The 14,463-nt window shown below is 36.8% G+C and overlaps 1 non-coding gene across 1 annotated transcript; it reads right to left on the reverse strand.

The window, feature by feature from the left end:
- Window positions 1–598: 598 nt before the first annotated feature.
- Window positions 599–671, reverse strand: TRNAK-CUU. The gene has a single exon. It is a non-coding gene; the product is annotated as a tRNA-Lys (tRNA).
- Window positions 672–14,463: the final 13,792 nt, after the last annotated feature.

The following is a 14,463-nucleotide window of genomic DNA, read 5'->3' on the forward strand; positions in this document are numbered from 1 at the left end:
GCAACAGTCCGTGGGGTCGCAAAAAGTCAGGAACAACTGAAGTGACTTAGCGTGCAATCCAGTGTGACTGGTATCCTTATAAGAAGAGCTTAGGGAACAAATACAGGAGGGGAGTGCACAGAGGAAAGGCCATGCAAGGAGACAATGAGAAGGCAGCCATCAGCCCGCCAAGGAGGGAGGCCTCTGAAGAAACCAGATCTGCCAACACTTTGATCTTGAATTTCCAGCCTCCAGAAGTGTGAGCAAACAATTGTGTCTTGTGAAGACTACCCAGTCTATGTTATTTTGTAATGGCAGCCCTAGCAAACAAATTTGTATGACCTATACAGTCCATGGAACTCTCTAGGCCAGAATACTGGAGTGGGTAACCTTCCCCTTCTCCAGAGGATCTTCCCAACCCAGGGATCAAACCCAGGTCTCCCACATTGCAGGTGGATTCTTTACCACCTGAGCCACAAGGGAAGCCCTTGTGGAAGTGGGTAGGCTATCCTTTCTCTGGCGGATCTTCTCGAGCCAGGAATTGAACTGGGATCTAATGCATTGGAGGTGGGTTCTTTACAAACTGACCTATCAGGGAAACCCAAGGCAGCAAAAAAGTTGCCCAATGTGTGGCTCGAACCCACAACCCTGAGATTAAGAGTCTCATGCTCTACTGCCTGGGCTAGCTGGGCATGACTTACTGAACCATATAGTCAAATGCACATTTTCTTTTGACAGGGAAAGAGCATATTTTTCATAGGATATTAAGTATACAGTGACAACCAAAGTGTTTGTCCTCCTATTCTTTTTACTGTAAAGGTAAATATCTTTAATATATAATACTTAATACAGGGAATTTCCCTGACAGTTCAGTGGTTGGGACTTCATCTTCTAATGCAGGGGGTGATCCTTAGTCAGGGAGCTTAGATCCCACAGGCCTTGTAGCCAAAAGACCAAAACATAAAACAGAAGCAATGGGGAATACATGTAAATCCATGGCTGATTCATGTCAATGTATGACAAAACCCACTACAATATTGTAAAGTAATTAGCCTCCAACTAATAAAAATAAGTGGAAAAAAAAAAAAAAAACCAGAAGCAATATTGTAACAACTTCAATCAAGATTTTCAAAATCATCCACATCAAAAAATCTTTTAAAAAATATTTAATACAAATGGCTGGGCAAATTATATTCTACCTCATTGTGGCAACTGGAGACCACTCAGTTCTTCGGTTTATTTTGCACATGCATCATTTTAAAAAGAATTGATTCACCTAAATATGCCAACAAAGTCTATCTGTAAGGCAGTTATCATAAACTACCAAAGTTTTTATTAACCATTTTCCTACATACTCTAAAGAAAATTCTAATTTCCAAACTTTTAAATAACGCTTGGCATTTGTTTACTTATGTATGTTTTGAAAAGGGTTAGAACTGAGTTTGGTCAAAATAGAAAGTTGCTATATAATTCAAATTTTTTTTTTTTTAGAACTCATTTTATAACATAAACTTCTCAATTCTTCTCAAAGTCTCTCTTTTTCTTTTTTGCCCTGAAATCTTAGTAATAAGACAAAGTATAAACTGGGAAAATTCTGGTGTGGCATTTCCCTGACTGAAGCAAAGAAAAAAAAAGTTAATCAAATAAATACCGAGAATGTATGGTTGAGTCATTGGGGGAAGAAGATTAATATCTGTCTCTTTAGGCTTCTCACTTATACCTCCACACACATACACACACATACATACCCGTGGAAACATGCCCTTTACCTAGGGTTGTCAGAGAAAATACAGGACACCTGGCTAAATTTGAATTCAAATCCACAACAAAGAACTGTCTCAAATATCAGATATATTTGTATTTGTTAAATCTGGCAACCCTTCCCTACAAGCATCCTCTCAGTGTTGTGCTGAAATTGACCTGTTTAAGCTCGAAAGAGTTGATCATTAAATTTTCTGGAAGTTTGCAGTCTGGTTGACATCAAGGTGTTGGTTTGAAATTGGCCAGAGTAGGAATATTAACACCACATAAACTGGAAAAATTTAAAAAGCAAGGCTTTTCTGTTTGGAAAGCTGGTTGCTAAGCCATGTACCAGATCACCACGGCTTCCCCTGAATAAGGAGTTTGTTCAGAGAATCTGAAACTATTAATATTTCTTTATAGGAATAACAATGTCTTACAATTGCAAAATACTTTGAAATTTCCAAAACCATTTCACATTCTTTATGTCACTGAATCTTTACAATCTCACATTTGTTCTTAATTAATGGATGGGAAGAAAGGAAGCTTCAGGGAGAGGATATAACTTCTGTGAGGCAAGCAATTGGTTAAGAATCAAAGTGGTGAAGAAAAGAAGGATGTATTTAGAGAGAGTCTAAAGTAACACTGCAAATAACTTACTGCAAATGGGAAAATGTATCTGTATAGTGGAGAGTAACCACTTCACCAAGGGGTCAAATGGTGGGAGAACCTGACATACGTCAGTCCTGATGTGATGCATCATGAAATACACAATGTCACTGACAATGTAGCCTTGGCCAAAAATATTTACCGTGAATCTCATCAGTTAGACCTAAATTTCAATATAGAAGAAATACAAGAGATAGGGGGACATATTAAACTACACAAGTAGCAAGTAATTAAATAAATTCAGAATGTGGAACATTTTATGAGAACACTGATCTGGGCTTTTTAAAAAAATGTAATTTAAAAAAAGAGGGGTATGTGGAGGGAACTACTTTCAAAAGAAACTAAAAAGATGTAGCAACACATACAACATAAGAACATAGACAGAATTCTTTAGAAAAAAAATAATAACTAGAAAACACATCCATGGCATAAGTGGGGAAATTTGAATGTGGGCTGAAGATTAAATGATAACAAGTCATTTTTGTTATTTTCATAGGTTTGTGATTAGTATTGTACTTATGTAACACAATGTCCTCATTTTGAAAAATTTAAGGATGAAAATAAATACTGTCTAAAATTTATGTTTAAACATTTCAGAATAAATGTGTGTATCCATAGAGAGTAAGAAATAAAACAAATATAGTAGATGGTTAATTGTTGAATTTATGTGACATGAATACAGTGTTCATTCTACTAGTGCTTCAACTTTTCTGTTTATTTGAATATTTCACCACAAAAAGTTGAAGAGATATAAAAGAGAAAATCAGCTTTGGACATTGAAAATGCTCAAAGAAAGCAGACTTATGTACATATGGAGAAGTAATGGTTTTAGAAGAAAGAGTTGTTGTTCAGTCGCTAAGTCATGACTCTTTGGCACCCCGTAGGCTGCAGCAAGCCAGGCCTCCCTGTCCCTCACCATCTCCTGGAGTTCTTTAAGAAGCAAAAAAGAGAGGTTACTAAAAGTTTCCCAAGGATTTGGCCTTTAGTCATGGGATTGTCCCCTGGAGACAAACCAAAGTGACATTTAAAACTTTTTTTTTCCCACTAGTAAATACATGCCCATTAAAACTAAATAAAAATGTTCTCAAGTCATCCAGAATTTTAAAATGATTCATGATCCTTGCTTGCTACCTCACTGATCACATAGAAGATATGAAACTCTGAGATTACATTTGAGTTAAACCTCCTTTATGTTCCTCAACTAACCGAGTTTTTCTTCTTTCTTTTTTCTCCTCAAGCTGCATGTATATTCCAGGAACTCTTGAAATAGCAGTCAGTTCTTAGATCAGAAAAGAATCCGGATTTAGTTCCTCCATGTACTGAGATACACACGATCTCAGGCTGTGCTTGGTTCTGTGCCCACACTAGTTGCTATTTTGATATCTTTCACACTTGTCCATAAACCTTTCCTTAATTGACTCACTTTCAGTTATTTCCCTCCTCTTTTTGAGGGTATGGGAAACATGCAGGTGCTCTCTCTCATGACTTTCTGGGACCTCTGGAAATATAATGAGGCTAAATAAGGCCATGTTCCCAAAAAAACCGTCTAATCATTTTTGCTCCAGTGCTGTGCTGGGTTGAAGTCAGAACTCTGGGTTCTTACTACCTTATTTGCATAAGACTCAGTCCCCAGGGTGTGAATTCTTTTATTAGCCCTTGGCCACTTCCTGGCTAGTGATCTGTATGAAATATAGGGCATAGGCCTTTTAAGGATATGATGCTATGTAAACTCTCTAGCATCCTCTTCTCCTCTCTCTTTCTCTTCACCCTTCCCCAGTTAGGAAAAACTTGATCTAGTTTTGGAGATAAGAAAAAATCAATCAGACTGCTTAAAGTATCACCCTAAATCTTATATTTATGCCTCAAGGTCTAGGCTTTGAAAACTTAGGAATAAATACTTTTGTTCTCTGGATTCTGCTGGATCACTGCCCTGAGATTAAGCATAGTCAGTCCCAGATGGTACCTTAACTAATGAAGGAAGACAACTTAATAGGAGTATAGGAATACAAGGCCCTTTGCTTTACACGTGAACACAATACCAAGTGCATTTATAAAAACATCAACATGTACTTATCCACCATTCTGCCAGGATACCACCCTTCCACAAACATTTTGTAAATCAGAATATATGATCATTTTTTATATCAAAATGTCTTAAATTAGCTCAGGCTTTTTTGTACAAACAAAATGAATTCTCTAACAGAGTGTAACATACTTTGAGACAAATACGTAATTTAAATTTTTCTTGCACTTATATTACGAAAGTAAGAAAAAACGGGTATAATTAATTTGATAAATTTTTAACTCAGTATGTCCAAAATGTTACCATTTCAACATGTAATCAACATCAAAACATTAATATGTTACATTCTGTTTTTCCATGACAATTGTTTGTTTTCCAATTTCTGGAATTGTTTTCTAACAAATGTTTTATACGTATAGTATATTTCTATAAGCACTAACTATATTCTGAGTGCTAAATACAGTCACTACCATATCAGACAGTATGATTCTAGCATCTGTTTTCTCAATGCATCATAAAACATCAGAATTTTCAAAATTGAATATACATTATTTTTCTAATTGGAGTAAAGGTTTTCCTGATGTTTATAAAATTTTCTCCATTTGATTCATGGGGGCTAACAAATGATAATAAAATAAAAACAAAAATATCTATATATAATGTATAAAAGTACATTTATGTCACAATAATTCTCTAGTTTGAAAACTTGTGTTTTTAGATTTATGTAGGTTTTTTTTTTTTCATTTATTTCTCTGTTTATCCAGAGTATGACTTTTTAGTAGTAATAAGTAAAAATAGTAATTAGGCTCTAAATATAAAGGGTCATTGTTGATCACATGATGAAGTGAAAAACTGAAAGCATTAGTTATTCCTGACTCTTTGTGACCCCACAGACTGTAGCTCACAAGGCTCTTCTGTCCATGAGATTCTCCAGGCAAGAATACTGAAGTGGGTAACCATTCCCTTCTCCAGGGAATTTTCCTGATCCAGGGATTGAGCCTGAGTTTCCTGCATTACAGGTAGATTCTTTATCATCTGAACCATCGGGAGAACCTCCTAAAAGAGAGTACTAGGTAGCAGAAGACAGAGAGAATGTCTAAGGAAGAAAAATAGGAAGATATTATGAAAAACTAGATTTTTGTACTTTATTTAGCGGTTTCTAAAGACACTTACATGCCTTGTTTTTGGACAGCACGGTCAGTGCTCATTTATGAAAATCAGAAGAAAGCCTAGCAACTAAAAAAGTTCAAGTGAAAATTTTAGCATTCAAACAGGAAATAAAATACATAAGGAAGCATGGTCTAGCTATTTTTAATGTAGTAGAGACCCTATCTATGAGGATACATGTAAAAACCTATCTATACATGCCTATCCAATGCCCCAACAGTAGGTTTCCAATATGGCTCAGGAAGACATAATACACGTTATATAAAAGAACACTGCAGAAGTGCAACTTCTTGTTGAAACCTAAGACTACAGCGAGATACTAAGTAAGCTGGACATAGGTTATAAAGATTGAATTCTTTGCATGCTTTGATCAAAATCCAAAAGCATGAACTGTACAACCTTGAATAATTTCCCCAAAATTTTACTTACTTTAAAGTCCTCCTCCACATAACGGTAACCATAAAGTTCCGAGATCTGCACAAGTCCTGTAGATACTTGTCCTACAGTATCTATCACTTTTTAAATTCCTGGATTGTGGTGATCTCTTCCTTTGGCACTAACATGTGGTTGCCAGGCCATTTTTTATCAATTCAGCCTTTATCTGCATAGTACCACAGATTCAATCATGCTGTAATTAAAGTGATGGCTTGGTAGTCAAACAGCTATGTAGCTAACAATTACACTGGGAACAATGAGCTCAGTTTGGTCCTTTCTAGAAACTGTAGAGTGTTCAATTATTTATTTGTAACTAGCTTATCTGATCAGTTATTTAAAACTGATTGTCGTCATTCACACTTTTGAAAATTCAGCACCATATAAAGTTTCTATAACCAATGCATCAATTGCTAAAAATTTAAATTTGAACTAAAAGTTCCTTGATATAGAAAATTAAATTTTATTAGTAAAGCAATTCTTTTAAGTAAGTCAGAAATATTTTCCTATAAACCAAGATAACAGAATTGGGGAGATTTTGATTCCATTTAACATGTGCATGCATCTTATGACAACCTGGTTAAATTGCTCAAGGAGTTTCAAAAAAATAATAAGAATAAATTGAAATTCAATAAGAATGCAGCATTCGGTTCCTAAGAGCTGTGGTCATTTAATCTCATTCAATGAAAGGACAAAAAAAAAAATAAAGGTACGTGACTTTCCCAGTAAATGTCTCGTAAAATTTAGAAAATAACAATTGAAGTTATATTCTAACTCTCTAAAAGAACTTTTGCAGATATGCAGATGACACAACACTTATGACAGAAAGTGAAGAGGAACTAAAGAGCCTCTTGATGAAAGTGAAAGAGGAAAGTGAAAAAGTTGGCTTAAAACTCAACATTCAGAAAACTAAGTTCGTGGCATCTGGTCCCATCACTTCGTGGCAAATAGATGCGGAAACAATGGAAACAGTGACAGACTTTATTTTTTTGGTCTCCAAAATCACTGCAGATGGTGACTGCAGCCCTGAAATTAAAAGACATTTGCCCCTTGGAAGAAAAGCTTTGGCCAACCTAGACAGCATATTAACAAGCAGAGACATTATTTTGCCAATAAAGGTCCATCTAGTCAAAGCTATGGTTTTTCCAGTAGTCTTGTATGGATGTGAGAGCTGGACTATAAAGAAAGCTGAGCACTGAAGAATTGATGCTTTTGAACTGTGGTATTGGAGAAGACTCTTGAGAGTCCCTTGGACTGCAAGGAGATCCAACCAGTCCATCCTAAAGGAAATCAGTCCTGAATATTCATTGAAAGAACTGACATTGAAGCTGAAGTTCCAATAGTTTGACCACCTTATTCTAAGAAGTGACTCATTGTAGAAGACCCTGATGCTGGGAAAGATTGGACACAAGAGTAGAAGGGGATGACAGAGGATGAGATGGTTGGATGGCATCACCGACTCAATGGCCATGAGTTTGAGTAAGCTCCAGGAGTCAGTGATGGATAGGGAAGCATGCCGTGCTACAGTCCATGGTCGCTAATGGTCAAACATGACTGAGTGACTGAACTGAACTGAACTGAACTGTAGATGGAAAATACTGTTATCTATCCTCATCCTCATCTTTTTGTGCCATTTATCCTTGTAGAAGATGCCACCATCCCTTCAGATTCCCAAGGCAACACTTTTGCGGATATTTTAAATTGTTCTTTAGCATTCAATTTTTCCAAAAATTCCGTAACAAAAGGATGAGTCGTGTTATAACTGCAAGTTAAAGTTCTATCTAATCACCTCTGACCCTGGCTATTAGTTCCCTTCCTTCCACCTTGTAATCTTCCCTCAACTTTTTCAGCATGTTTTTCTCTATCTTTTCTAACTAACAAATCTGATCACCACTTGTCACTCTTCAATAACTCTCCATTTGTAGCAAAACAAGTTGCATTCATTTTGCGTGACATTCAAGGCACTTTATGATCTGGCTTCCTGTTTACCCACTCATCTTTATCTGTCACTCAAAATCTGTACAATGCAAATATAAACTACTAAGAATCCCTGAACATTCCTTTCTCATTTGACTTATATGCATTCATATAGACTTTGCTCTTTTCTTGGAATGCCAGGCAGTTCTGCTATGCAATTCATCAGTTTTCAAGAATGACCTAAATGCTAGCTAGCCATGAAGACTTCTTTGATTCCTTCAGGCTGACTCAAGTGTCCTCTCCTAGGTTCTCTCTGTACTTTGGACACAATATCCTTACAACAACTGCTTCATTGAGTCATTGCAACTGCTTGTTTACCATTACAGAATAGTAAAAATTATTGTCAAAATTAATTAGACTTGTTTTATAAGGATCCTCAAGAAGGCGTTCTTTCAGCTCTTAACATTAGGGAAAGATGTGTTTTTCTTGAATAAATCATTGTTCTGTAATATAAGAATATCTAATTTTGTAACTTTCTTTAGAAGATTATAATACCTAGGACCCTCAATGGCATATACTGTATACCAGCAGATTAATTGCTTTTTATTGAATAAATAAATCAAAGAAAATGTATCTTTCTTGCTTTGATCACTAGAAAGCACAGAACTAAATCTGCAGCAGTAACACAGGACCTTGAGGCATGCAAGTGCTGTATTAATCTTAATGCTGGTTTCATCTTTTTTTTAACCTTTTTTGTTATTCATTATTCTTATCGCCTCATCACTTTACATTTATTTTTTAACTCTTTCAATAGACTATGGTGGTGGTTTAGTCACTAAGTCATGTCCAACTCTTTGCAATCCCATGGACTTTAACCTCCGCACTCCTTTGTCCATGGGATTCTCCACTGGAGTGGGTTGCCATTTCCTTCTCCAGGGGCTCTTCCTGACCCAGGGATCCAACCTAGGGTCTCCTGCATGTCAGGCAGATTCTTTACCAACTGAGCCACCAAGGAAACCCTTAATAGAGTATATACATGCCTTACTGTTTTCCTGAAAAAGAAAATAGGGTATAATCATAAACAATGATTTCACATTCATTATTTAACTAAAGAAGAATAAATGTAAACACAAAAACAACAATTTGGCAGAGTTTAGTAGAAGAGATCATTGAATTTAATTTCTTCTTAATACTATTATGGCAGAAAACAATAGTTCACTGTTCTATGTTTAAGTTCACTTTCACTGTTAGGTAAGTCTAAATGTACACTCTCTAAACTATAGATATTACAGCTTCCTCCCAAAGTTGTAGCTGATCCCACCAGACTTTCAGTAAAATATGTTCAAGTGATAGGCATGACATTACCAAAAAGATTATTATCATTCTACTTTTAGCCTACCAGATAGGTTTTTCCCTAAGCCTAGTCATGATGAAGATCTAAAATCACAGCAAACCTTCCATTTTGAATTTTCCCAGTCACAAAGGAAATAATTCTAACACAGGAACTGTTCAAGACTCCTTAAGTGTGGTTCTTATTAGGTTATCAGTACCATCTTTTCCTCGGCTCTTAGATAGGAAAATATCTCTAATAGTACAGGTAGGGAAAGTTTGTGCATTAGGAGAAAAACTAACAAACAGAGCCAAAGCCATGACACTTGGTGCTGTTTTTATATTTAACTGTTTGCTTCAAAAAAAGTTTCTATTCATAAGATGCATTCCTTTAGTAGAGATTACATTTCCCATGCGTTTTTTCATGGAAGCATAACTTCCTATGAGGAACATGTTTCGGTTTAGTCCTTAATTGCAACTTCTCCTTTTATGAAAACTACCTAGATAGGAAGAAAAAGAAGAAAAAAGTCAAGAACTCAAACCGGACAAGCATTCTCTGAATAATCAAATGATTTGGAGTTGGATGGAAAGCTTATCCAAAAGAGAATAGAATCTTAGTTTGGGTTTTTTAAGTGAAATCCTTTCTATTTCTCTGCATGTTTCTGCAAGATTTTGAGCTATTTTAAAAAAAGCACTAAGGAAATGAGGAACATAGTTTTAAAAATAATTGCAATTTGACTATGTATTATTTAAATCCTGATGAAAAACAAAAATTAAATATTTACTTTCTGTCAGTGGATCAAGGTTCCTAATATAAGAAGAAACACACTGTGGCTTGATCCAACCAAAATATATTTACATGTCAGTTAGTATTCTAAGATATTTAACATTATGCCTCATTTAACTTCACAATAACCCCATGTGGTACATGGGTGATGATGATCACATAAATAAGGAGACTGAACCTAAAAGAAGTTAGGAGCTTTCTCAATGTCTCTACAATGGGGCTTTCTCAATGTATTAATAAATGGCTGAAAGGAAAGGTTAGGGGCCATAGGATTAGAGGTAGCCAGGAATTAAGGACTGATTTTAAGTCAGATATGAATTTGAAAACCAAGTCTACCACCTGCTAGTTGTATAGCCTTTATAAATTACTTAACCTCTCTGAAGATCCATAAGGCACCAATTATATCTACATTTTAGTGCTGTTGGAGAGAAACAATACTATGTGTCACAAATAAGGTAAGTGCCAAATAAATGTTTGTCCAATATATTAATAAATAATAGGTGAAAAGTTATAGTGTGGTTTTCAGTGAGGATTAAATGGATTAATATATGTGGCTGCCTAGCACATAATAAGTACTAGTAAATATTGGTAATGCTATTATTGCCTTATTAAAGTCTCTAAATAATATTATTAAAGTCTTTAAGTAAGCATAGCTAATATTATTATCATCATTAACTTACCAGGTTTGAATTTCAGTTCTTAGCTCCCTCTTACTTGTTATCCCAATAGAAATTAAAAATGCCCAAACTTTCCAGAGCAAAATAATCTCTTTTAAAAGTGAAGGCTGAGAAAAGGTGACTCTTTATGCTCTCATCTTTGAAGATGTGTATCTGCTTGTAATTCATACCTTTCCCATTCTTTCCTAGTTTATTTTTCTAACATTCTTAACAGTATTTTAAAAAAAAACCGCCAGTGAACGTGGCTACTTTGCTAAACTTCTATCTAATTGGGGCTAGCAATATACCATGTTCGCTTTCTACTCAGTTCAGTTCAGTTCAGCAGCTCAATCGTGTCCGACTCTTTGCAACCCCATGAAAGGCAGCACGCCAGACCTCCTTGTCCATCACTAACTCCCGGAGCCTACCCAATGTCCACTGAGTCTACCTATGTCCACTGAGTCGGTGATGCCATCCAACCATCTCATCCTCTGTCATCCCCTTCTCCTCCTGCCCTCAATCTTTCCCAGCATCAGGGTCTTTTCAAATGAGTCAGCTCTTTGTGGCCAAATTATTGGAGTTTCAGCTTCGACATCAGTCCTTCCAGTGAACACCCAGGACTGATCTCCGTTAGGATGGACTGCTTGGGCCTCCTTGCAATCCAAAGGACTCTCAAGAGTCTTCTCCAACACCACAGTTCAAAAGCATCAATTCTTTGGTGCTCAGCATTCTTTATAGTACAACTCTTGCATCCATACAGGACCAGTGGAAAAACCATAGCCTTGACTAGATGGACCTTTGCTGACAAAGTAATGTCTCTGCTTTTTAATATGCTGCCTAGGTTTGTCATCGCTTTTCTTCCAAAGAGCAAGCATCTTTAAATTTCATTGTTCCAATCACCATCTGCAATAATTTTGGAGCCTGCAAAAATAAAGTCAGCCACTGTTTCCACTGTTTCCCCATCTATTTGCCATGAAGTGATGGGACTGGATGCCATGAACTTAGTTTTCTCAATGTTGAGCTTTAAGCCAACTTTTTCACTCTCCTCTCTCACTTTCATCAAGAGGCTCTTTAGTTCTTCTTCACTTTCTGCCATAAGGGTGGTATCATCTGCATATCTGAGGTTTTTGATATTTCTCCCGACAATCTTGATTCCAGCTTGTGCTTCAGCCAGCCCAGCATTTCTCATGATGTACTCTGCATATAAGTTAAATAAGCAGGGTAACTATATACAGCCTTGACGTACTCCTTTCCCACTTTGGAACCAGTCTGTTGTTCCATGTCCAGTTCTAACTGTTGCTTCCTGACCTGCAAACAGGTTTCTCAAGAGGCAGGTCAGGTGGTCTGGTTTTCCCATCTCTTTCAGAATTTTTCAGTTTATTGTGATCCATACAATCAAAGGCTTTGGCATAGTCAATAAAACAGAAATAGATATTTTTATGGAATTCTCTTGCTTTTTTAATGATCCAGAGGATGTTTGCAGCTTGATCTCTGATTATTCTGCCTTTTCTAAAACCAGCTTGAGCATCTGGAAGTTCATGGTTCATGTATTGCTGAAGCCTGGCTTGGAGAATTTTGAGCATTACTTTATTAGCGTGTGAGATGATTGCAATTGTGCAGTAGTTTGAGCATTCTTTGGCATTGCCTTTCTTAGGGATTGGAATGAAAACTGACATTTTCCAGTCCTGTGGCCACTGCTGAGTCTTCCAAATTTGCTGGCATATTGAGTGCAGCACTTTCACAGCATCATCTTTTCGGATTTGAAATAGCTCAACTGGAATTCCATCACCTCCACTAGCTTTGTTGGTGGTGATGCTTCCTAAGGCCCACTTGACTTCACATTCCAGGATGTCTGGCTCTAGGTGAGGGATAACACCATCGTGATTATCTGGCTCGTGAAGATCTTTTTTGTACAGTTCTTCTGTGTATTCTTGCCACCTCTTCTTAGTATCTTCTGTTTCTGTTGGGTCCATACCATTTCTGTCCTATATTGAGCCCATCTTTGCATGAAATGTTCCCTTGGTATCTCTAATGTTCTTGAAGAGATCTTAGCCTTTCCCATTCTATTTTTTCCTCTATTTCTTTGTATTGATTGCTGAGGAAGGCTTTCTTATCTCTCCTTACTATTCTTTGGAACTCTGTATTCAAATGTGTGTATCTTTCCTTTTCTCCTTTGCTTTTCCCTTCTCTTCTTTTCACAGCTATTTGTAAGCCATTTTGCTTTTTTGCATTTCTTTTTCTTGGGGATAGTCTTGATCCCTGTCTCATGTACAATGTCATGAACCTCCATCCATAGTTCATCAGGCACTCTGTCTGTCAGATCTAGTCCTTAAATCTGTTTCTCACTTCTACTGTATAGTAATAAGGGATTTGAATTAGGTCATACCTGAACGGTCTAGTGGTTTCCTCCACTTTTTTCAATTTCAGTCTGAATTTGGTAATAAGGAGTTCATGATCTGAGCCACAGTCAGCTCCCAGTCTTGTTTTTGCTGACTGTATAGAGCTTGTCCATCTTTGGTTGCAAAGAATATAATCAATCTGGTTTCAGTATTGACCATCTGGTAATGTCCATGTGTAGAGTCTTCTCTTGTGTTGTTGGAAGAGGGTGTTTGCAATGACCAGTGTGTGCTCTTGGCAGAACTCTGTTAGCCTTTGCCCTGCTTCTGTACTCCAAGGCCAAATCTGCCTGTTACTCCAAGTGTTTCTTGAGTTCTACTTTTGCATTCCAGTCCCCTATAATGAAAAGGACATCTTTTTGGGGTGTTAGTTCTAGAAAGTCTTGTAGGTCTTCATAGAACTGTTCAACTTCAGCTTCTTCAGTGTACTGTTCAGGGCATAGACTTGTATTACTGTGATATTGAATGATTTGCCGTGGAAATGAACAGAGATCATTCTGTCGTTTTTGAGATTGCATCCAAGTACTTCATTTCAGACTCTTTTGTTGACTATGATGGCTACTCCAGTTCTTCTAAGGTATTCCTGCCCACAGTAGTAGATATAATGGTCATGTGAGTTAAATTCACCTATTCCAGTCCATTTTAGTTCACTGATTCCTAGAATGTCGATATTCACTCTTGTCATCTCCTGTTTGACCACTTCCAATTTGCCTTGATTCATGGACCTAACATTCCAGGTTTCTATGCAATATTGCTCTTTATAGCATCGAACCTTGCTTCTATCGCCAGTCCCATCCACAACTGGGTGTTGTTTTTGCTTTGCCTCCATCCCTTTCTACTAGGCAAGGGCTATTTTATTTGCTTGCTTTAGCAGAGATTTGACACTGCCATTCCCAATTCACAAACCCACAAGTCACTGTCACAGACCTGGTTTTTATCTTTGAAGCACCTCTTCCTAAACTGGTTTCCTTGCTTTTAAGGAAAGGAGACCTGATGCCTCCATCAGATATTATTAACCTGAGGAGAAACACAAATCCTGCCATGACAAATGTGACTTGTGATATAAGCATGCCGTCATCTCTAAGACTCTGGAATAGACAAACAGTCTGAAGGGTACAGTCCAGCCTGCTGACTGGCATTGCATGTTCAGGAAACCATCTGGACAAAGGGTTGAATCTGTTTCAAATTAGGAGAGTAGAAATACAGTAAGATGATTGCACAGTGATTGAATAACTGAAAACAGTTTATCAATTCAATAAGTTGTCACACCATCTGTCACATAAATGAGACAGTAAAATAGATTTGGCCTGTAACACAGCCTGATGAAATGCAAACTGGATCTGATTATTCCTTTTGTAAAGTCTTCAT

This window comes from Cervus elaphus, chromosome 15 (genome assembly GCF_910594005.1).
Source record: "Cervus elaphus chromosome 15, mCerEla1.1, whole genome shotgun sequence".
NCBI classification, from domain to species: Eukaryota; Metazoa; Chordata; class Mammalia; order Artiodactyla; family Cervidae; genus Cervus; species Cervus elaphus.